This window comes from Sciurus carolinensis, chromosome 3 (genome assembly GCF_902686445.1).
Source record: "Sciurus carolinensis chromosome 3, mSciCar1.2, whole genome shotgun sequence".
Taxonomy (NCBI): Eukaryota; Metazoa; Chordata; class Mammalia; order Rodentia; family Sciuridae; genus Sciurus; species Sciurus carolinensis.
The window spans coordinates 119,338,901-119,360,240 of record NC_062215.1 but is presented as its reverse complement, the minus strand read 5'-3'; positions in this window follow the sequence as shown (position 1 = coordinate 119,360,240).

Here is a 21,340-nt window from a genome sequence, read left to right as displayed (position 1 = left end):
GATTTGGACCTACTTTTTCTTCTATAAGATGCAGGGTCTCTGGTCTGATTCCGAGGTCCTTGATCCATTTTGAGTTGAGTTTTGTGTAGGGTGAGAGATAGGGGTTTAGTTTCATTCTATTGCATATAGTTTTCCAGTTTTCCCAGCACCATTTGTTGAAGAGGCTATCTTTTCTCCATTGCATATTTTTGGAACCTTTGTCTAGTATGAGAAAATTGTATTTATTTGGGTTTGTGTCCATGTCCTCTATTCTGTACCATTGGTCTACCTGTCTATTTTGGTACCAATACCATGCCGTTTTTGTTACTATTGCTTTGTAGTAGAGTTGAAGATCTGGTATTGCAATACCCCCTGCTTCGCTCTTGCTACTGAGGATTGCTTTAGCTATTCTAGGTTTTTTATTCTTCCAGATGAATTTCATAATTGCTTGCTCTATTTCTGCGAGGTACATCATTGGGATTTTAATTGGAATTGCATTGAATCTGTATAGAACTTTAGGTAGTATAGCCATTTTGACGATATTAATTCTGCCTATCCAGGAACATGGGAGATCTTTCCATCTTCTAAGGTTTTCTTGAATTTCTTTCTTTAGTGTTCTGTAGTTCTCATTGTAGAGGTCTTTCACCTCTTTTGTGAGATTGATTCCCAAGTATTTTATTTTTTTCGATGCTATTGTGAATGGAGTAGTTTTCCTAATTTCTCTTTCTGAAGATTCATCACTTATGTATAAAAATGCATTGGATTTATGAGCATTGATCTTGTAACCTGCTACTTTACTGAATTCACTTATGAGTTCTAAAAGTTTTCTGGTGGAATTTCCAGGTTCCTCTAAATATATAATCATGTCATCAGCAAACAGGGATAGTTTGAGTTCTTCTTTTCCTATTCGTATCCCTTTAATTTCTTTGGTTTGTCTGATTGCTCTGGCTAGAGTCTCAAGGACGATGTTGAATAGAAGTGGTGAAAGAGGGCATCCCTGCCTTGTTCCAGTTTTTAGGGGGAACGCTTTCAGTTTTTCACCATTTAGAATGATATTAGCCAAGGGCTTAGCGTAGATGGCCTTTATAATGTTTAGGAATGTTCCCATTACCCCAATTTTTTCTAGTGTTTTGAGCATGAAGGGATGCTGTATTTTATCAAATGCTTTTTCTGCATCTATTGAAATAATCATGTGATTCTTAACTTTAAGTCTGTTGATATGGTGAATGACATTTATTGATTTCCGAATGTTGAACCAACCTTGCATCCCTGAGATAAAACCCACTTGATCGTGGTGCACTATCTTTTTAATATATATTTGTATGCGATTTGCTAAAATTTTGTTGAGAATTTTTGCATCGATGTTCATTAAGGATATTGGTCTGAAATTTTCTTTCCTTGATGTGTCTCTGTCTGGTTTAGGTATCAGGGTGATATTGGCTTCATAGAACGAGTTTGGTAGGGTTCCCTCCTCTTCTATTTCATGGAATAGTTTGAGGAGTATTGGAATGAGCTCTTCTTTAAAGGTTTTATAGAACTCGGCTGAGAACCCATCTGGTCCTGGACTTTTCTTTGTTGGTAGGCTTTTGATGACCTCTTCTATTTCATTGCTTGAAATTGGTTTATTTAAGTTGTGTATGTCCTCCTCGTTCAGTTTAGGTAGTTCATATGTCTCTAGAAATTTGTTGATGTCTTCAAGGTTTTCTGTTTTGTTGGAGTATAGATTTTCGAAATAGCTTCTAATTATGTTTTGTATTTCACTCGTGTCTGTTGTGATGTTTCCTTGTTCATTCCGAATTTTAGTAATTTGAGTTTTCTCCCTCTTTCTCTTTGTTAGTGTGGCTAAGGGTTTATCAATTTTATTTATTTTTTCAAAGAACCAACTATTTATTTTATTAATTTTTCCGATTGTTTCTTTTGTTTCGATTTCGTTGATTTCGGCTCTGATTTTAACTATTTCCTGTCTTCTACTACTTTTGGTATTGGTCTGCTCTTCTTTTTCTAGTGCTTTGAGCTGTAGTGTTAACTCGTTTATTTGTTGATTTCTACTTCTTTTTTTGAATGCACCCCATGAAATAAATCTTCCTCTAAGTACTGCTTTCATAGTGTCCCAGAGATTTTGATATGATGTGTCTTTGTTCTCGTTTACTTCTAAGAATTTTTTTATTTCCCTCCTGATGTCTTCTGTTATCCATTCATCATATAATAGTGTATTATTTAGTCTCCAGGTATTGGAGAAGTTTCTGTTTTTTATTCTGTCATTTATTTCTAATTTCAATCCATTATGATCTGATAGAGTGCAAGGTAGTATCTCTATCTTCTTGTATTTACTAACAGTAGCTTTGTGGCATAAGATATGGTCTATTTTAGAGAAGGATCCATGTACTGCTGAGAAGAAAGTGTATTCATTCTTTGTTGGATGGTATATTCTATATATGTCCGTTAAGTCTAAATTGCTGATTGTGTTGTTGAGATCTATAGTTTCTTTATTCAATTTTTGTTTGGACGATCTATCCAGTGGTGAGAGAGGTGTGTTAAAATCGCCTAGTATTATTGTGTTGTGGTCTATTTGATTTCTGGAATTGAGAAGGATTTGTTTGACGTACGTGGATGAGCCAATGTTCGGGGCATAGATATTTATGATTGTTATGTCTTGCTGATTTATGCTTCCCTTAAGCAGCATGTAGTGTCCTTCTTTATCCCTTCTGACTAGTTTTGGTTTGAAGTCCACATTATCTGAGATGAGGATGGATACTCCAGCTTTTTTGCTGTGTCCGTGTGCATGGTATGTTTTTCCCCATCCTTTCACCTTTAGTCTATGGGTGTCTCTATGAGATGTGTCTCTTGCAGGCAGCATATTGTTGGATTTTTCTTTTTAATCCAATCTGCCAGTCTGTGTCTTTTGATTGATGAATTCAGGCCATTAACATTCAGGGTTATTATTGTGATATGATTTGTATTCCCAGTCAATTGACTCATATTTGTTTTTGACATGATTTGGTTTCTCCTTTATTTGGCTATTCCTTTAGGCTAGCGCCTCCTGTTGCTGATTTGCATCGTTGTTTTTCATCTCTTCCTCATGGAATATTTTGCTGAGAATGTTCTGTAATGCTGGCTTTCTTTTTGTAAATTCCTTTAGCTTTTGTTTATGATGGAAGGATCTTATTTCATCGTCAAATTTGAAGGTAAGTTTTGCTGGGTATAAGATTCTTGGTTGGCATCCATTTTCTTTCAGGGCTTGGTATATGTTGTTCCAGGCCCTTCTAGCTTTTAGGGTCTGGATTGAAAAATCTGCTGATATTCTTATTGGTTTCCCTCTGAATGTAATTTGATTCTTTTCTCTCGCGGCCTTTAAAATTCTGTCTTTATTTTGTATGTTAGGTATTTTCATAATAATGTGCCTTGGTGTGGGTCTGTTGTAATTTTGTATGTTTGGAGTTCTATAAGCCTCTTGTACTTGGTTTTCCATTTCGTTCTTCAGATTTGGGAAATTTTCTGTTATTATTTCATTGAATAGATTGTTCATTCCTTTGGTTTGTTTCTCTAAGCCTTCCTCAATCCCAATAATTCTCAAATTTGGCCTTTTCATGATATCCCATAGTTCTTGGAGATTCTGTTCATGATTTCTTACCATCTTCTCTGTTTGTTCCACTTTGTTTTCAAGGTTAAATATTTTGTCTTCAATGTCTGAGGTTCTGTCTTCCAGGTGTTCTATCCTATTGGTTATGCTTTCTATGGAGTTTTTAACTTGGTTTATTGTTTCCTTCATTTCAAGGATTTCAGTTTGGTTTTTTTTCAGTATCTCTAACTCTTTATTGAAATGATCTCTTGCTTCCCGTATTTGGTCTTTTAACTGTTGATTGGTGCGATCATTTAATGCCTGCATTTGCTCTTTCATCTCCTCCTTCAATGCCTGCATTTGCTCTTTCATCTCCTCATTAGCTTCCCTGATCGTTTTAATTACGTACATTCTGAACTCCCTTTCTGACATTTCTTCTGCTCTGCTGTCATTGGGTTTTATTGATGTAGTATCTAGGTTTGTTTGGGACATTTTCTTCCCTTGTTTTCTCATAATGGTCAGTTGTCAGTGGGACCCTGAGATATTGCAGTTTTCCACTATTGGCTTATAGTGTCCCAGTAGATTTCCAGTGTATCACCTCCCAGCCTTCAGTAGCCTGATGTCTTGGAGGAATCTGATAAAGCAGCTCATTCGAAGAATACTGCCCCTAGCCCCCTACTGGTTCCACGTTTTGGAACTGGCTCTGTGCGGAAATGCTCTCACTGTGGGCCTGCACCGTGCAGCTGGCCGTGTGGGAAGAGCCCACTGCCGGAGTGTGGAAGACTACCTTGGGAAGACTCAAGCTGCCCTGCCCGGCTCTGCTAAGCCACCTCTATCTGGGCCTGCCACCCGGGCTGAGCTTTACCCAGTGGGCAGACTCACCCGTGGCTCCACTTCAGTCCGAGTCTCTCAATGCCTCCCCTTCTTAACTCCTGGGTTCTGGAGCGACCGGGGGTGCAGTCTCCCTCTAGGCCACCATCTTGGATCGCCCCGTGAAGAGAGCCCGCAGCCGGAGTGGGCAGAGCCGCCTGAAGAGGTCTCCGGCTGCCCTGCCCTTATCCCTGAGGCTGACTGCAGATCGAGGCTCTCCGCTGGTTCTTTGCAGGAGTACACTGCACTGCAGCAGCTCCGGGACTCGGAGCGTGCTCTGTTCAGACAGGCTCTCACTAGCGGGCCAGTTCCGTTCCGAGAACCTGGAGAAGCTGGCTGTGTGGGCGGGGCCCACCGCCGGAGTGCGCAGGACTGCCTGTGGATGGCTCTAGCTGCCCTGCCCGGCTCCGATAAGCCACCTCTATCTGGGCCTGCCACCCGGGCCGAGCTTTACCCAGTGGGCAGACTCACCCGTGGCTCCACTTCAGTCCGAGTCTCTCAATGCCTCCCCTTCTTAACTCCTGGGTTCTGGAGCGACCGGGGGTGCAGTCTCCCTCTAGGCCGCCATCTTGGATCGCCCTCAAGTTTTTTTTTAATCTATTTTAAAATTAGGTTGTTTGTCTTTTTATTGTTGGATTATAGTTCTTTATATATCATATATACTAGACCCTTATCAGATATATGATTTGCAATTGTTTCTCCTATTACATGGGTTTTTTGTTCGCTGTTATTTAGGTCCTGTGATACATACTTGTTTCTTTTTGAGGTATTGGATATTGAATGGAGGTCCCCTTGCATTCTAGACAAGTGCTCTACCACTGAACTATATTCCCAGGCCCACACAGAAGTTTTTTTATTTCGATAAAGTCCAATTTATAATTTTTTTCTTTTATTGCTGTGTCTTTGGTGTCATATTTTAGAAAGCATTGCCAAATTCAAATTCACGGATATTTGCCCATATGTTTTTTTTTTTTTTAAATTTTTTATTTATTTTTTTGGTACTGGGGATTTAACTCAGGGACACTCAACCACTGAGCCACATTTCCAGCTCTATTTTGTATTTTATTTAGAGACAGGGTCTCACTGAGTTGCCTAGCACCTTGCTTTTGCTGAGGCTGCTTTGAACTTGAGACCTCCCGCCTCAGCCTCCTGAGCTGTTGGGATTACAGGCATGGGCCACTGTGCCCGGCCCTGTTTTTTAAAGGGTTTTAGAGGGATCTTTTATTCACTTTGAGTTAGCTTTCAGATATGATGGAGGTGGGGGTCCAATTTCATTCTTTTCCATGCTGATGTACTATTGTTTCAGCACCAATTGTTGGGAAACAAAACAAAACAAAACAAAAACACCAAAACCAAAACCTATTCTTTCTCCACTGGATGGCCAAGGCGTTCTGTTGAAAACCAACTGACCATAGACTTTAGGTTTATTTCTGGATTTCCAATTATTTTACATGAATTTATCTGTCTATACCTTTACCAGTGATACTTTGATATAATTATTATAGTTTTGTATTAAAATTTTTTATAAAACTGATACTGGGGATTGAAGCCAGAGGCCCTTTACCACTAAGCTACACCCCCCATCCCCTGCCCTTTTTATTTTTTGTTTAGAGACAGGGTCTCACTAAGTTGCTGAGGCTGTGATCCTTCTGCCCTAGCCTTTCAAGTTGCTGGGATTATATGTAGTAAGTTTTTATATTAGGAAGTGTGAGTCCTCCAACTTTATTTTTCAAGACTTTTTTTTTTTTTTTTAACTATTTGGGTTATACTGCAATATGAATTCTACGGTTGGTATTTATATACATATATCAATGAGATTTTGGGAGAGATTACACGGACTAAGTCTTCCAATTTCTGAACACAGAATGTCTTTCCATTTTATTTATGCCATTAATTTCTTTCTATGATGTTTTTCAATGTACAAGTCTTTTGCCTCCTTGGCTAACTTAATTCATAAGTATTTTATTTTTTTTGATGCTATTGTTATCTGGAATTTTAAAACAATTTCCTTTCCAGATTGTTCATCATAGTGTAGAGAAATACAAGTGATTTTTTCATGTCAATTTTGTATTCTGCAACTTTGGGGAACACATTTATTAGCACTGATTAGTGCATATGTATATGTGTGTGCACACATATGTATGTATGTTTGTATGAGTCTGTACTCTCTAGGGTTTTCTACATATATAATCATGTCATCTTTGAATAGAGAGAGTTTTACTTCTTTCAATTTAACAGCCCTTTTTTCTTTTTCTTGTCTAATTTTCCTGAGTAAACCTTCCAATTCTATGCTGAATAGAAACAGTGAGAGTCAGCATTTTTGCCTTGTTCTTGATCTTTGGGGAAAAGCTTTCTTTCTTTTTTTCATCATTGTGTATGATGTAAGCTATGGCTTTTTCATGTATGGATTTATGATGAAGTTCCCTTCTGTTCCTCCTTTGTTGAGTATTTTATCATGAAAGAGTAAATTTTGTCAAATGTTTTATCTGCATCAATTGAGATGATTATCTTTTTTTCCCTTTCATTTTATTAATGTGGCGTGTTAACACTGATTCATTTTTTGTTTGTTTGGTGATGGGCATTGAACTCAGGGGCATTTTACCTCTGAGTACATCCCCAGACTTTTTTTTTTTCTTTTTTTGTTTAATCTTTTTTTTTATTATTTTATTGTAAACAAATGGGATACATGTTGTTTCTCTGTACATAGCGTAAAGGCATACCATTTGTGTAATCATAAATTTACATAGAGTAATGCTGTTTGATTCATTTTGTTATTTTTTCCCATCCCCCACCCCTCCCACCCCTCTTTTCCCTCTATACAGTCCTTCCTTCCTCCATTCTTGCCCCCCTCCCTAACCCTAACTCTAACCCTAACACTAACCCCTCCCATCCCCCATTATGTGTCATCATCCACTTATTAGCGATATCATTCGTCCTTTGGTTTTTTGAGATTGGCTTATCTCACTTAGCATGATATTCTCCAATTTCATCCATTTGCCTGCAAATGCCATAATTTTATCATTCTTTATGGCTGAGTAATATTCCATTGTATATATATATATATATACACCACAGTTTCTTTATCCATTCATCAATTGAAGGACATCTAGGTTGGTTCCACAATCTGGCTATTGTGAATTGAGCAGTTATGAACATTGATGTGGCTGTATCTCTGTAATATGCTGATTTTAAGTCCTTTGGGTATAGGCCAAGGAGTGGGATAGCTGGGTCAAATGGTGGTTCCATTCCAAGTTTTCTAAGGAGTCTCCATACTGCTTTCCAGAGTGGCTGCACTAATTTGCAGCCCCACCAGCAATGTATGAGTGTACCTTTCTCCCCACATTCTCGCCAACACCTGTTGTTGCTTGTATTCTTGATAATCGCCATTCTAATTGGGGTGAGATGAAATCTTAGGGTGGTTTTGATTTGCATTTCTCTTATTACTAGAAATGTTGAACATTTTTCCATGTGTTTGTTGATTGCTTGTAGATCTTCTTCTGTGAAGTGTCTATTCATTTCCTTAGCCCATTTGTCGACTGGATTATTTGCATTCTTGGTGTAGAGTTTTTTGAGTTCTTTATATATTCTGGAGATTAGTGCTCTATCTGAAGTATGAATGGCAAAGATTTTCTCCCACTCTGTAGGCTCTTTCTTTGCATTGCTGATAGTTTCCTTTGCTGAGAGAAAGCTTTTTAGTTTGAATCTATCCCAGTTATTGATTCTTGCTTTTATTTCTTGTGCTATGGGAGTCCTGTTGAGGAAGTCTGGTCCTAAGCCGACTTTTTTTTAATCTTGAGACATGGTTTCACTGAGTGGCTAAGGCTGACCTCAAATTTGTGATCCCCCTGTCTCAGTCTCCCAAGTACTGGGATTATATAAGGCATGTGCCACCATTCCCAGCTCATAGATTGATTTTTGTATGTTAATATACCCTGGCATTCTGAGAATAAATTCTACTTGGTCATGGAGTTTAATCATTCTAATATGCTGCCGAATTTGGTTTACTAGTATTTTGTTGAGGATTTTTGCATTCATATTTATAAGGGATATTGGCCTGAAATTTTTTTCTTATAGTTCTTTCTGGTTTTGGTATCAGGGAAATGTTAAATTCAAAAAATGAATTAGTAAATATTTGCTTCTTTTCAATTTTTTGAAAGAGTTTGAGAATGATTGGTGTTAATTCTTTAACTCTTTGATAGCTTTCACAAGTGAAGCCATGTGATCCTGGAATTTTCTTTGTCAGGAGGTTTTTATTACCTGATTCGATATTCTTACTTGTTATAGGTTTATCCAGATTTTCTGTTCCTTCCTGGGTCACTTTTGGTTGTCTGTGTGCTTCTAGGAACTTGTTCAGTCATTCATTGCATTTTTTTTCAGGCTAGGAAACTTACCAAATTTAACTACAACCTAATATGACCATGATACTATCAAGTATTTTTCTATTTTTGAGATGGGGTCTCACTCAGGCTATTTCCCAGACTAGTTTCAAGTCATGAGCCAAAGAAATCCTCCTGCCTTAGTCTCCCTAGTAGCTGGGACTGCAGGTGGATTCTACTGCATTTGTCTTGACCATGATATATGAAAGTCACTGCTTTAGGATTCTCCAAGTTTTCCAATATTGTTTAAAAATACTCCCTATTCTATAGGAATTTTTTTTACTAGGAATATGTTGAATGCATAAACATTTAGGATGTTTTGAGATTGCCCTTTACACAGCTGCCAATTTGTCTTTTTTTATGGTCTGTTAAGTATTCTAGTAAATAATTCTATAAAAGAAATGTTTTTTGAGGTAATTCATAATCTTGGTCTCGAAAAACATATTCAAGATAAGAACTTGGATAAATAATACATGACAAGGAGATTGTGAGTAGATAAAAATACTTATTAAGTAAAGTGGTTAGGAAATATAATGCACTAAATAAAAGGCTGCTTTTTTTCCCTCTTTTCCCATTGTCATTCATTTGAATGACTCACTTTTCAATGTTTAGCTGGTAGACAATTTTCTCCTCCAGTCCTCTTTTTCTTCCCCCAAAAGAGTTAAGTGCTTCCCCTTTATGCTTCTGTTATAATTGGTGTGAATACATTGATTATAATATGTATCAGGCTATGTTGTTTTAGTAGGTCATAAATTCCTAAAAAAGAGTGTGGGGGTACATTTTTATTCATCCCTCTAACCTCAGTACCTGACATACAAATAGTTCTTTAATTTTTTATTTGTTCTTTTTATATATACATGATAGTAGAGGGTGTTTTGACATATTATACATACATGGAGTATAACTTCCCATTCTTGTGTTTGTACATGATGTAGAATTACACTGGTCATGTATTCATATATGTGAACATAGGAGAGTTATGTCCCATTCATTCTACTGTCTTTCCTGTTTCCATCCTCCCTCTCTTCCCTTCATTACCCTTTGTCTAATCCAATGAATTTTTGTTCTTCCCTCCCCACCCCTTATTGTGTGTTAGCATCTACATATTAAAGAGAACATTTGCCTTTTGGTTTTTTGGGATTGGTTTATTTCACTTAGCATGATAGTCTCCAGCTCCATCCATTTGCCAGCAAATGCCATAATTTCATTCTTATTTATGGCTGATTAATATTCCACTGTATATATATATACCACATTTTCTTTATCCATTCATCTGTTGAAGGGCACATAAGTTAGTTCCTTAGCTTAGCTATTGCAAATATTTAACATATATGTTTTTAGACTAAATTCAGGGCTTGATAACTTTAACCATCCAAAAGTCCTTCATAGCTTGCCTTCAGGATTTATTTGTATGTTCTGTGAAAAACTGTCTTTGTGCCTCATGAGAGTTTCAATTTTTTTTTCCTCTGTAGGAAATAAGGTGTTTCTCAGGAGGAAAATGGGAAATCCCCACATAGGTAGAATTGAAAACAAACACCTATTGAAGGTGTTAAAGAACCCCAGATTTAAAAAATTTATTCTGACATCACTAATGCAAACAATCTTTGGTTTTTCTATTAAAAGTATGTTTCTGGATAGTTATAAGCCAGACTATGCTGTTGAGGACCCTTGGTGACTACCATTTTCTACTGCTGTGGATTATGGAATCAGGACAACTGTCAAATAGGTAAAGAAAGGAATAGGGGTCCCAGTGCCCTATAAACTGTACCCAGCTGAGAATGAAATCAAGCACTTATATTCTTGCTGGTCACATGTTTTTGCATTCACTATAAGGTGCCCATTGCTGAAACAAGTGCCAGTCTGTTATCCAGTGAGAAAAAGAATTGATACCCTTTCCCTCCATTAAGTTGCCCTATTTTTTCATCCTAGGCTGGATTCAGATGAAGAGTCTTGTGGTTCACTGAAAATGACAATTATTAGCAAACTGAGTACGTTGTCTTAAGGAGAAAATGTTAATCATATGACTCTTTTAAGAGAAGATCTGTAATTTCATAAAACATCAGTCCAAGGACTTTGGAGGAAGAACTTAACAGTTTCCTTAGGGTCCTGGCATAGTCACTTTATGTAGTCATTTTTGTTGCAGTGTTAAAACCAACCAACCACCATCAAAAAGCCTAAAACCAAACAAGTGCTAATAACCCACTAGGAACATAGTAAGAGCCCCAGTATAGCTGTCAGAATGTCTGTGGCTATGCTACCATCTTGTTGATGACTTTAGGAAATTACCTTAATGTTCTTGAACTATGGAGAGTAAAATAAGTGATCCAATAAACTTTGGAAAGGATATAATGGCCAATAAATGTATTTAATTGTTTTTATCCCTTTTCATAAAGATAACAGTGCTTGTTATAGATAGTTTAAACATAAATGTAAAAAATTAAAAATGATCATCCTAAATACCATCATTAATAGCAGCTTCAGCAACCATTCTTCGGAGTTGAACTCAGTCTTGCTTGGCCTTAGTCTCATGCACCTTTCTCTGCACACACACACACACACACACATACACATGCACACACACAACTTAACAGAATGGCACATGGAATCCATGCTTCTTTGCAAAATAATTTCTTAAACATAACGGAGAGGAAAATAATTCTGCCAGGTGTGGCGGCCCATACCTGTCCTCATAGTGACTATGACAGCTGAGGCAGGAGGATTGCCAAGTTACAGGCAATTGTCTAATTACTGTCAGAAATAATTACATGAAAAAGAGGGACAGAAGAGAGAAGGTTTCCCTGGCTGGGGAGTGAAGACAGAAACCCAGATGAAAACCAGCCAACTCTGAGGCAGGGGAGGGAAAGGCACTCAAGTATGGAAAATAACCTTATCTTTATCCACCTACTCAAAGGGGGCTGGAAGAAAAGAATTTATTTGCAGGGCTCTTTTCTAAAACCTGCCACTTTCCAACTTGAGAAATAGTAAGGATTTTAACTACAGAGATTTATCTAAAACATTTCACATAATTATAATGCACAGTAAAAATAAGGGAAAAAAAGAAAGAAACCAGACTTCTTCCCCCAAAGGTTTACATAAAGAGTAAATCTATTTTAAAAGAATAATTTTTGAGCCACTTGGTTAAAAAGTTTTCTGTCACTTTACCCATAATTACCATGGTCAGTGAGGTCAAATGGTAGCAGGAGCTATGTCCTGCCACTCACTGTTAAGGGCACATGGTATTTTGTTTTTATTCCAACTTGAAAAAAAGTTCCTATTTAACCTAATTTGCCTTTCAATTTGAGGTATCTTTAAGGTTAAAATTTTTAGGATTAAATAACTATTACCTTCATGTTGATATGATGTACAATTTCTGAGGAATATAAGTAAATTTTTATTTATAAATTTTATGATTTGTCATACAAATGTCTTTCCTGTATTATATTCCAATACAAATACAGTAGGCTTTTTGTTGTTGTTGTTGTTGTTTTTGGTGATACATGTTACTCAAGAGGTTCCTGGAAAAAAAAAAAGGTTCCTGTAACAATAAGGTATACTGTAATCATTAGGCATAAAATACTATGCTTTCAATTGAAAACTTAGAATTTTGGAAAATTTGTATCTGACAGATCTTGACAGCTATACAATTAAGATTTTTTTGGATGAGTTTGGCAGTAATATTTATAAATGTGATTTTAAAAGTATTCTATGATAAAATGTAGTAAGTTTTAGAAGAACCAAAGAGTAGTGAAGAAATAATTTCCAAGCAACAAAGTATAATGGTCTAAAACCCATTAAGAAGGAAAGATGTACCAATGGCTTTTAATGTAATTGAGAATGAAAAGCAGATGAATGATAATAGTTGCAGATTCCATTGCAATTAACCTTTAAGAAACTATTAATGAGTTTTGATGGAGTATCAGAGAATACCCATAATTACCTGAAAATATACTTAAAAACTTAAATTACAAAACAACTGGTTAAAGACACAGGAACAGTAAGATATCCAGCACGCGAGATACAAGGATCCAAAAAAGGAAGGAAAAATATTGAAATCAGTTTGAAATTTTTTGTCGTATTCCTCAAGGAACTTTTAATTTGTAAGACACATTACATGAAGGAAACTAATATAAATAGGAAACTAAGATATTTTAAAAAATCAGAGCTTCTGATAGTGTATCCTGATGCTGGTGAGATAAACACTTGAGTTCAGGACCAATAAAGAGAAGGCCTGGAAAACACTCCATTTTGCCACTGAGATGTCTGAAGGATTACATCCTAGTAGTAAGGCCAAGTTCAGGGCAGAGGTGGAGTGCAGCAGTACGGTGTTTGCCTAGCATGCACAAGGTCCTGGATTCAATCTCCACACCAAGGAGGGAAAAGAAGATGGAAATCTAATCTTTAAAATAAACTTTTTATTGATGCATAATAATCATACAGAACAGAGTGTTTCATTGTGGCATATTTGTACATGCACAAAACATGGTCAATTTCATTCTTTAGTACCTCCCCTTACCCTTACCCCGCACCCCACGTCCCCTTTCTTTACATTATTTTGAAATCTAGTCTTAAGACCACTCTGATTGAGTCAGGTTTATTTCTATTTCAGCTTCTTCCTTGAAGGAAAAGAAATCCTCCTTGGAGAAGATAGTATCATTCATAGCTTACATAGTTTTTCATATTTAATATAAATTATTTAATTAAAAATTGTCAGGTGTACCAGGAGATAGGATGACATGACCATAAACAAAGAGAAACAACAGAGGCAACTCATATACTAGAGTTACTGGGCACAGACTTTCAAATAATCATGTCAGCCTGGTGGCCCACACCAGTAATTCCACTGAGTGGGGAGGCTGAAGCAGGAAGATCCCAAGTTCAAGGTCAGCATGGGCAAGTTAGCTTGACTGTGTCTCAAAATAAAAAATAAGATGGACTGGAGATGTAGTTCAGTGGTAAAGTGCCCCTGGGCTCAATACCTAATATCCATCCTCCTCAATAAGATTAAAAATAAAATAAACAAACAAACAAAAATAATCATGATTGACACGTGCAGGAAAATCAATATCAAAGTAGAGGGTTTCACAAGGTTTTATAAAAAAGATTTGGGTAGAAACTTTGAAACTGAAAATATAATGACAGAAATAAAAGTTTAATAGATGGGTTTGATAGTATAGTATAGAAAAACCCAAGTAAGTAAGAAGGAGGAAAGAATAAAAGGGAAGATTTTCAGTGATATGTAAAACAAAAATATGTGTACTAAGTTACAATTGGGTGTGAGTAAAAGTTCTGGAGTGCTATTTCACAGTAGGGTGACTATAAAAGACAAAAACATGTTGTACATTTCAAAAAGCTAAAAAAGAATTTGGAAAGTTTTACCACAAGAAATGATAAATATTTGAAATGATATGTTTAACCTGATTTAAACATTATACAACATATACATGTATCAAAACTTTACATAGTACCCCATTAATATGTAAAATTAAGAAATTTGTTTTTGCTGTCATTGGACCTTTATTTATTTATATGCAGTGCTGAGAATTGAACCCAGTACCTCAACCACTGAGCTATAACCCCAACCCTAATATGTATCATTTTAATGCTTTTTTCTTTTTTTGGTACTGGGAATTGAACCCAGGGCCTTGTGCATGCTGGGCAAGTGTTCTGCCATTGAAGTACATTCCCAGCTGTGGGACAATTCAAATGAAAAAAAATTGATGAAAGACAAATCCAAAATTGGTTCTTTGGAAAGACCAACAAAACTGATTACACAAAGAAAAAGGAAAAAAAGGCAGCAAACAACCAACAGAGCAATGAAAAGTGGTGATAGTACCACAAATCATGCTGATTCTAAGATGATAAGAAGATACCATGAACAAATTTATGCCAATGTATTTGAAAATTTAGGTGAAATGGAAAAAAATTCCTAGAAATGCATAAATTTCCAACACTGACTTGAGAAGAAATTGTGGGTGGCATGTTAATCACATCAGACCCTTTCAGCTGCTGTGGTGCCACATACCTGTAATCCCAGAGACTTGGGAGGCTGAGGCAGGATTGAAAGTTTGAGGCCAGTCTCAGAAACTTAGTGAGACTTTGTCTCATACAAAAAATACAAAGGTTAGGGATGTAGCTCAGATGTAACCCTGAATTCAGTCCCCAGTACAACAGAAAAAACAAACCAAAACAAAAACGTACCCTTTCCATTTGGAGGGAGAAATGATATGTCTTTACTAGAATAGACAGATTCTCTGAGTATGAGAGAAGCAATTTATTCATAGGGAAGGACACTAGGTATGTGACCTTGGAATGCCTGGTCCTGTTATACACCTCATAACTAGAAGCAACCACCTGAATAGAACAATGGAATGATAGATTCCCGTTAGATCACCAGCTCAGCCTGGGAGAGTAGTTCAGTGGTAGAATATGTGCTTAGCATGCACAAGGCTCTGGTTTCAATCCCCAGGACTGTCAAAAAAAAAAAAAAATTACCAGTTTTTGAAGGATGTGGTATATGAAAGGTAAGTGATATTCTATTCTATTCTATTCCTAAGAAGTAAAAAGATTGGTGTTTTTCACCATCGCCTCAAGAACTTGCTTCCCATTCTGCCTTCTTTGGCTCTCCTGGATTAGAAGTCCTGACTCCTAGGTAGAATAATTCCTGCAGTGAGACACTACAGAGCATTAAGGCATGACAACTCCCAGGTCACTTGGCTTCTCATATGGGCTTCAACTTGCCTTATGCTGGAAGCATTGTTCAGTTCCAGGAGGGCTATGCATTCACTTTCTGGTCTAGAGCTTCTCCATTGCTCTAGACGCTGGTAGGCTCAGAAAGCACAGATCTCACTTCAGGTTATAGAGAAGTTGATGCCTTGAGGATAACTCTTAACCAACAGGGAACGGGAGCTGATGGATAAGTACTTCTGGTCGATCCTCAGGAGGGTAATTCTAAGAATTCTCTACCTTCCTTAGAACTAAGTGCCCTTGATAAATCAGCCCTATCTAGTCTTTCCTCCTTCCTTATCTCACACAATCTTATCCCTATTGCTGCTTGCAGTAATTTCTCAAATAAATTACATACCCCCAAGTCTTCAGACCATGGATCTGCTTTCAGGGAAAGTACAAGCTTAGATATTCTGGAGGTGATCAGATTGGGTTCAAATTCCAGGTCTGTTACTAACTAGCTGTGTGATCTTGGGGAAAATTACTTAAATTCTCTAGACTTAGTTTCTGTATCTATAAAATAGAAGTAATTATGGCACCTACTTCACAGGATTGTTGTGGGGATTAATGAGGTGGTATCCATAAAGAACTTTGAACTGTGTCTACCACATGGTAGGAATCACATAAATGTTAGTTTTTACAGTGTTTGCAGATCATTTTTCTAATATGGGAATTTAATAGTTTCCAAGAAGTTTTTTATAATAGTAAATATTTCTCTTTACTTTTGATCATGTTATGTAAAAGACTTTTCTTAGTTTTTGTCTTTCAATATTGTTTATTGTGCTTTTTTACCTTATAAAATTGTTAGATATATTTTGTTTATTTGTTTTGAGATATGATCTCTCTAAGTCGCTCAGATTTGCCTTGAACTTCGGGCTCACGTGATCCTTAGCCTCCCGAGTATCTGGGACTATGTGCATGTGCCACCACACCTGGCTTCATTTTATTTTTTATTTTTGAATAGACAAAATCAGCAATATTTTCCACTCTGGATTGTAGCCTTTAAGCTTCACATAGGCAGGTTTTCCCATTCTAAGATTATAAAAATAAATATTTCCCCATGCAATGTGTTATTGCACGTTTTATCAGTTGCATACTAGTTAGTTGGAATTTTGCCTAAGTAGGTGTATAGATGCAATGTATGATTTTTATTATTTTCATATCTGGCATATAGTGAGTGTTTAGTGAATATTCAGTTTTGTAGCATAAAATGAAGAATTAAAAGAAGATTTTTTTTTGATTCTTTGATTGGGGCAGGGAATGTACAAGATAAGCCGGGCACATCTTGTAGTGCTGAAAAGTAAGCTAGTGCTCAAAAACAAAACTACAAAACAAACAAACAGAACAAAGCAAAACCCTCACAACGATGGGTAAGTCAAAGGGACAAAGGAGCTAAGCCAAAGAATTCTCAATGGCCAAATCTGGAACAAGTTGAGCAACAAAAGAACAAACTGTAAAATAAATATCCATAATTCTATATTGATGTAAATAAATGATTGAATAAATAAATAAAGGGAGTGAACTGACAACTCTGTCTATCCCTCAAAGAGGCGGAACAGCTTTTTAAGTGTGGTCTGCTCATAGTGACTTCTTTCTAAAGATTACAGAAGGTAAAGGGGAACAGGAATGTCTGTAAAGAAACCTGATCAACAGTACTTTGACCAGGAGATCAAAGTTAACATCAGCTTAGCCTAAGTCATGACTTATCGTAAGCTGTGGTGATAGTATGTACCCTTGAAACAACATGAGGAGAACAACATTTTATCTCTGTGGTCTTGCCCCCCAAACCTATAACCCCAGACAAATCCCAAATGAGGAATATTTTACAGTATATCTTAAAACTGTCAAAGACATCAAAAACAAGGGATGTCTGAGAAACTGACAAGCCAAGAGGAACCTAAGGAGGCATGATGACTAAACGTAATGTGATATCTTGGATGGGATCTTGGAATGGAAAAAAGGTATTGGGTAAAAATGAAGGAAATCTGATCTATTTACATAGTATAGACTCTATTTAATAATAGTGCAATGGCTCGTTGATGGTGACGAATGAACCATACCAAAGTAAGATGTTAATAATAGGCTAAACTGGTGTGGGATATGTGGCAATCCTCTACACTGTCTTCGTGGTTGTTCAGTAAGTTAATTCTACATTTAAAAATTCTATTTATAAAACAAGACCTTGAGGAGCATAAAATTTATTGGGGGAGACAATGAATATAACCAAAGAATTTATATCTACAAGGTGAGAATCCTAATGAAAATAAATGTTTGGTGGGATAGGATTACAGAAAAGAGAAGAGGGGGAGAAACTTTTCCCACAAAGGAGGAAACATATCGGACTGGGGCTATTTGCAGCTAGTCAACCAAAGAGAAGAGGAGAAAGAAGTATTTTTCTTGTTTAGTTTGCATTTAAACTGCACTGAAGCATAGGAACAGATATTTGTCTTTCCCATTTTGAAGTACTTCTTGGCATGTTCCATCTTAACGTCTGTTTCTTTTGACAGGAATGCAATCTACAGAACAATATCCTAAAAGAGGGGGGCTGGGCATATAGTGGAACCGGTATGGTTCTGGCCTAGCATGTGTGAGACCCAGGTTTGCCATCCCCAGCATTGTCAATAAATAAATAAATAAATAAATAAATAATAAAGCACAAGAATGGAAAGGTAAAATTAGCAGAAATGCTTTAAAAATAAATGCTATGATTTTGTTCTTCATCTCAAGGTCTGAATTAAAGATCTGATTATTCTATTTTAGGATTTTTTTGACCTTGCACTGTTCAAATTTGGGGGTAGATAATTCTTTGTTGTGAGGCACTTCCTGTGCATTGTAAAATGTTTAGCAACATCCCTGGCCTCTCCCCACTAGATGACAGTAGAGCCCCCCAGTTGTGACAACCAGAAAGGTCTCTAAATACTGCCAAATGTGCCTTCAGGACATTAGAGAAATACTGCTGTAGTTTGCTCACATTGTAATGTTAATTGTAGGCCCTAAAGGCAAGTGTGGCTAAGGAGAAATTAAGACTGTGAAACAGCCTGAGGATGCATCTCCTGGGATCTCAAGATCTTTTCAGTTTAAATTTATTGCAAGTCCACTCCAATATTTAGATACTGGCTTGGGTGAAGTGCCAGGAGCCAAAGGCAGTGTTTATACTGTTTTATTTTATTCATTCATTTTCCAAACATTTACTGAGGGCCTGTCAGGTATCAGGTCCTTTGCTAGGTACTGGGGATTTGGTGATGAACCTGATAGACCTATTTCCTTTGACAGGGACCTTGACTAAATTCTGTTGATGTCCCTGAATCTCTGAACAACAAAGATCAGATTTACTTGTGATAGTGACCCCTACTAGTCGTCCTAATTAATTTCACTCCAAGGATCATGTATAGGTCTTGATTCATATAGTTCTTTTCTTTGTGTGTTTCTTACTCCTTAACACAGACCTCTCTACAGACTCTAGCCCTTTCACAATCTCTGATGTAAGAGAGGGACTGTGGGGCTGAGGGAATAATATTAGTCTTCTGGCCCTCAAGACTCATTATTTAACTAGATGCACTCATTGACCTTTACTGGCAGAAATTGCTCTCAAGAGAGAATTTAAAAGCAGGGTGTTGGCCATTTTGACCCTGCTGCTGTATTACTAGCCTTCTTCACTCTGTACTGTAAAAGTCTTGTGGCATAGGATCTTGACTCTGGTGCTTGGGGTACTGGTTGGAAGAAACACTTATGCCTGCCTTAGCCCCAGGTGTCTCCCAGGATTACCTGTGATGGTCTTTAGCTCTTGAGTTTTTTCCAGGAAAGTCTATTTTTATTTACTTATTTTTAATCAGTAAGACTTGATAGTCTCTGCTATTTCTCTAAACCTTTGCCATGGCTCTTCACACAACTTTATTCACAAACCAAGAGGATTCCATTGTCATATTATAACTTGGGTCTTCATTTTTGGTGTAGAAAATATGGTTGCTATGCTGGTTGTCCCTTTAGGTCTTGCTGAGGTTTTTCTGGCTCTGGTTACCCATCAGGAACATGAAGTTAACTTTTGGCCCAAGACCTGGTCCTGAGACTGGCAAGTCCAAAGTTATTAGTGGGTAAAAAAGTCTTCAGGAATAAAACGTATCATGAATTCTGGGGCATCCTAGTAAGTGAGATACCTTTTGATGTCTTTTTGGCACTTTTTCATTTTTGGGTACCTGGGTTGAACTCAGGGGCACTCGACCACTGAGTCACATCCCCAGCCCTACTCTGTATTTTATTTAGAGACAGGGTCTCAATGAGTTGCTTAGCGTCTTGCTTCTTGCTGAGGTTGGCTTTGGACTTGCAATCCTCTTGCTCTAACCTCCTAGGCTGCTGGGGTTACAGGTGTGTGCTACTGTGCCTGGCCACTTTTCCACTTTCTTTTGGTGGCAGCGATTGAAGCCAGGGCCTCAGGCATACTGGCATAAGCTCCACCATCCTTGTTGTGCATTTTTTGATGGAATCAATCTGGCTTTGTTTTCTAAGGGTCAGAGATTCTTTTGAGCTCATTCAAGAAAAAGGGGACTTTTGAAAGGATACACTAAGTTGGGAAGTAGAACCTGGAGAACTGCCAGAAAGTTAGGCAACTCCAAGAACGTCTGGCTTTCTCTCCTAAACTCTGGGTCTCTTAAGCCTGCATTCAAGGCTGGGAAAGCAGATCGTATCTTTGAGGAACCAAATGGAGGCCAGTTTGGACTGTCATTTGAGGTTTGTGATATGGGCAAGGGCAAACTCATGTAGGGGATCACAAACTATGCTAAAATTTTTGGATTTTATTATATGAATAATGGGAAAATATTGAAGGGTTATAATCAGGCAAGCAATATGGTCTGTATAATGATTATAAGATTAATATTATCATTATTATTATTTATGGTACTGGGAATTGAACCAAGGGCACATGCTAGGTAAATGTTGTACTACTGAGCTATATCCCTACCCTGCCCTTTTTTAGTTGTTGATGGACACAATATCTTCATTTAATATATTTATTTTTATGTGGTGCTGAGAATTGAACCCAGTGCATCACATGTGCTAAGCAAGTGCTTTACCACTGAGCTACAACTCCAGCCCTGACTCCTTTTTCTAATTTTTTTTTTTTTAGTCTGGCCCTTTTAATTTTTTATATGAAACAGGGGCTTACTAAATTGCCCAGGCTGACCTTGAACTTGGGATCCTCCTGCCTCAGGCTCTTGAGTGGCTGGTATTTCAGGCCTGCACCACAGTACTTGGATACAAAATGATGATTTTGACTCCAGAGAGAAGAGCTTTGAGAAGGCCATGGGAGTGCAAGTGTTACATGTGATAGACTAAGGGTTGTGCTCTGAGGACGCCTCTGATATTACCAATAATGTTCATTCGATGGTCCTTCCTTCCTTCCTCCTTCCCTCCCTCCTTCCCTTCTTTCCCTCCCTCCCTCCCTCCTTTCTTCCTTCCCTTTTTTCTTTATACTGGAGATAGAACCCAGGGGCACTTTACTCCTAACTTACACCCCCAGCTCCCCGCTCCCCCACCTTTCAAATTTTGAGACAGGATTTCACTAAGTTGTAGAGGCTGGCTTTGAACTAGTGATCCTCCTGCCTCAGCCTCCTGACTCCCTGGAATTACAAGTGGGCATCATCACACCTGGCCAATAATGATCTTGAGTTATTTCCCCCCCCAGTCCAAGATCCACCTCAGGGTTGTGTATTCCATTTAGTTGTCATGTCTCTAAACAGTTTCCCAGCCTTTCTTGTCTTTTTAAAAAAAATGTTTGTATTGGTGCAATATAATTATACATTATAGTGGAATTCATTGGGACATATTTGTACATGAA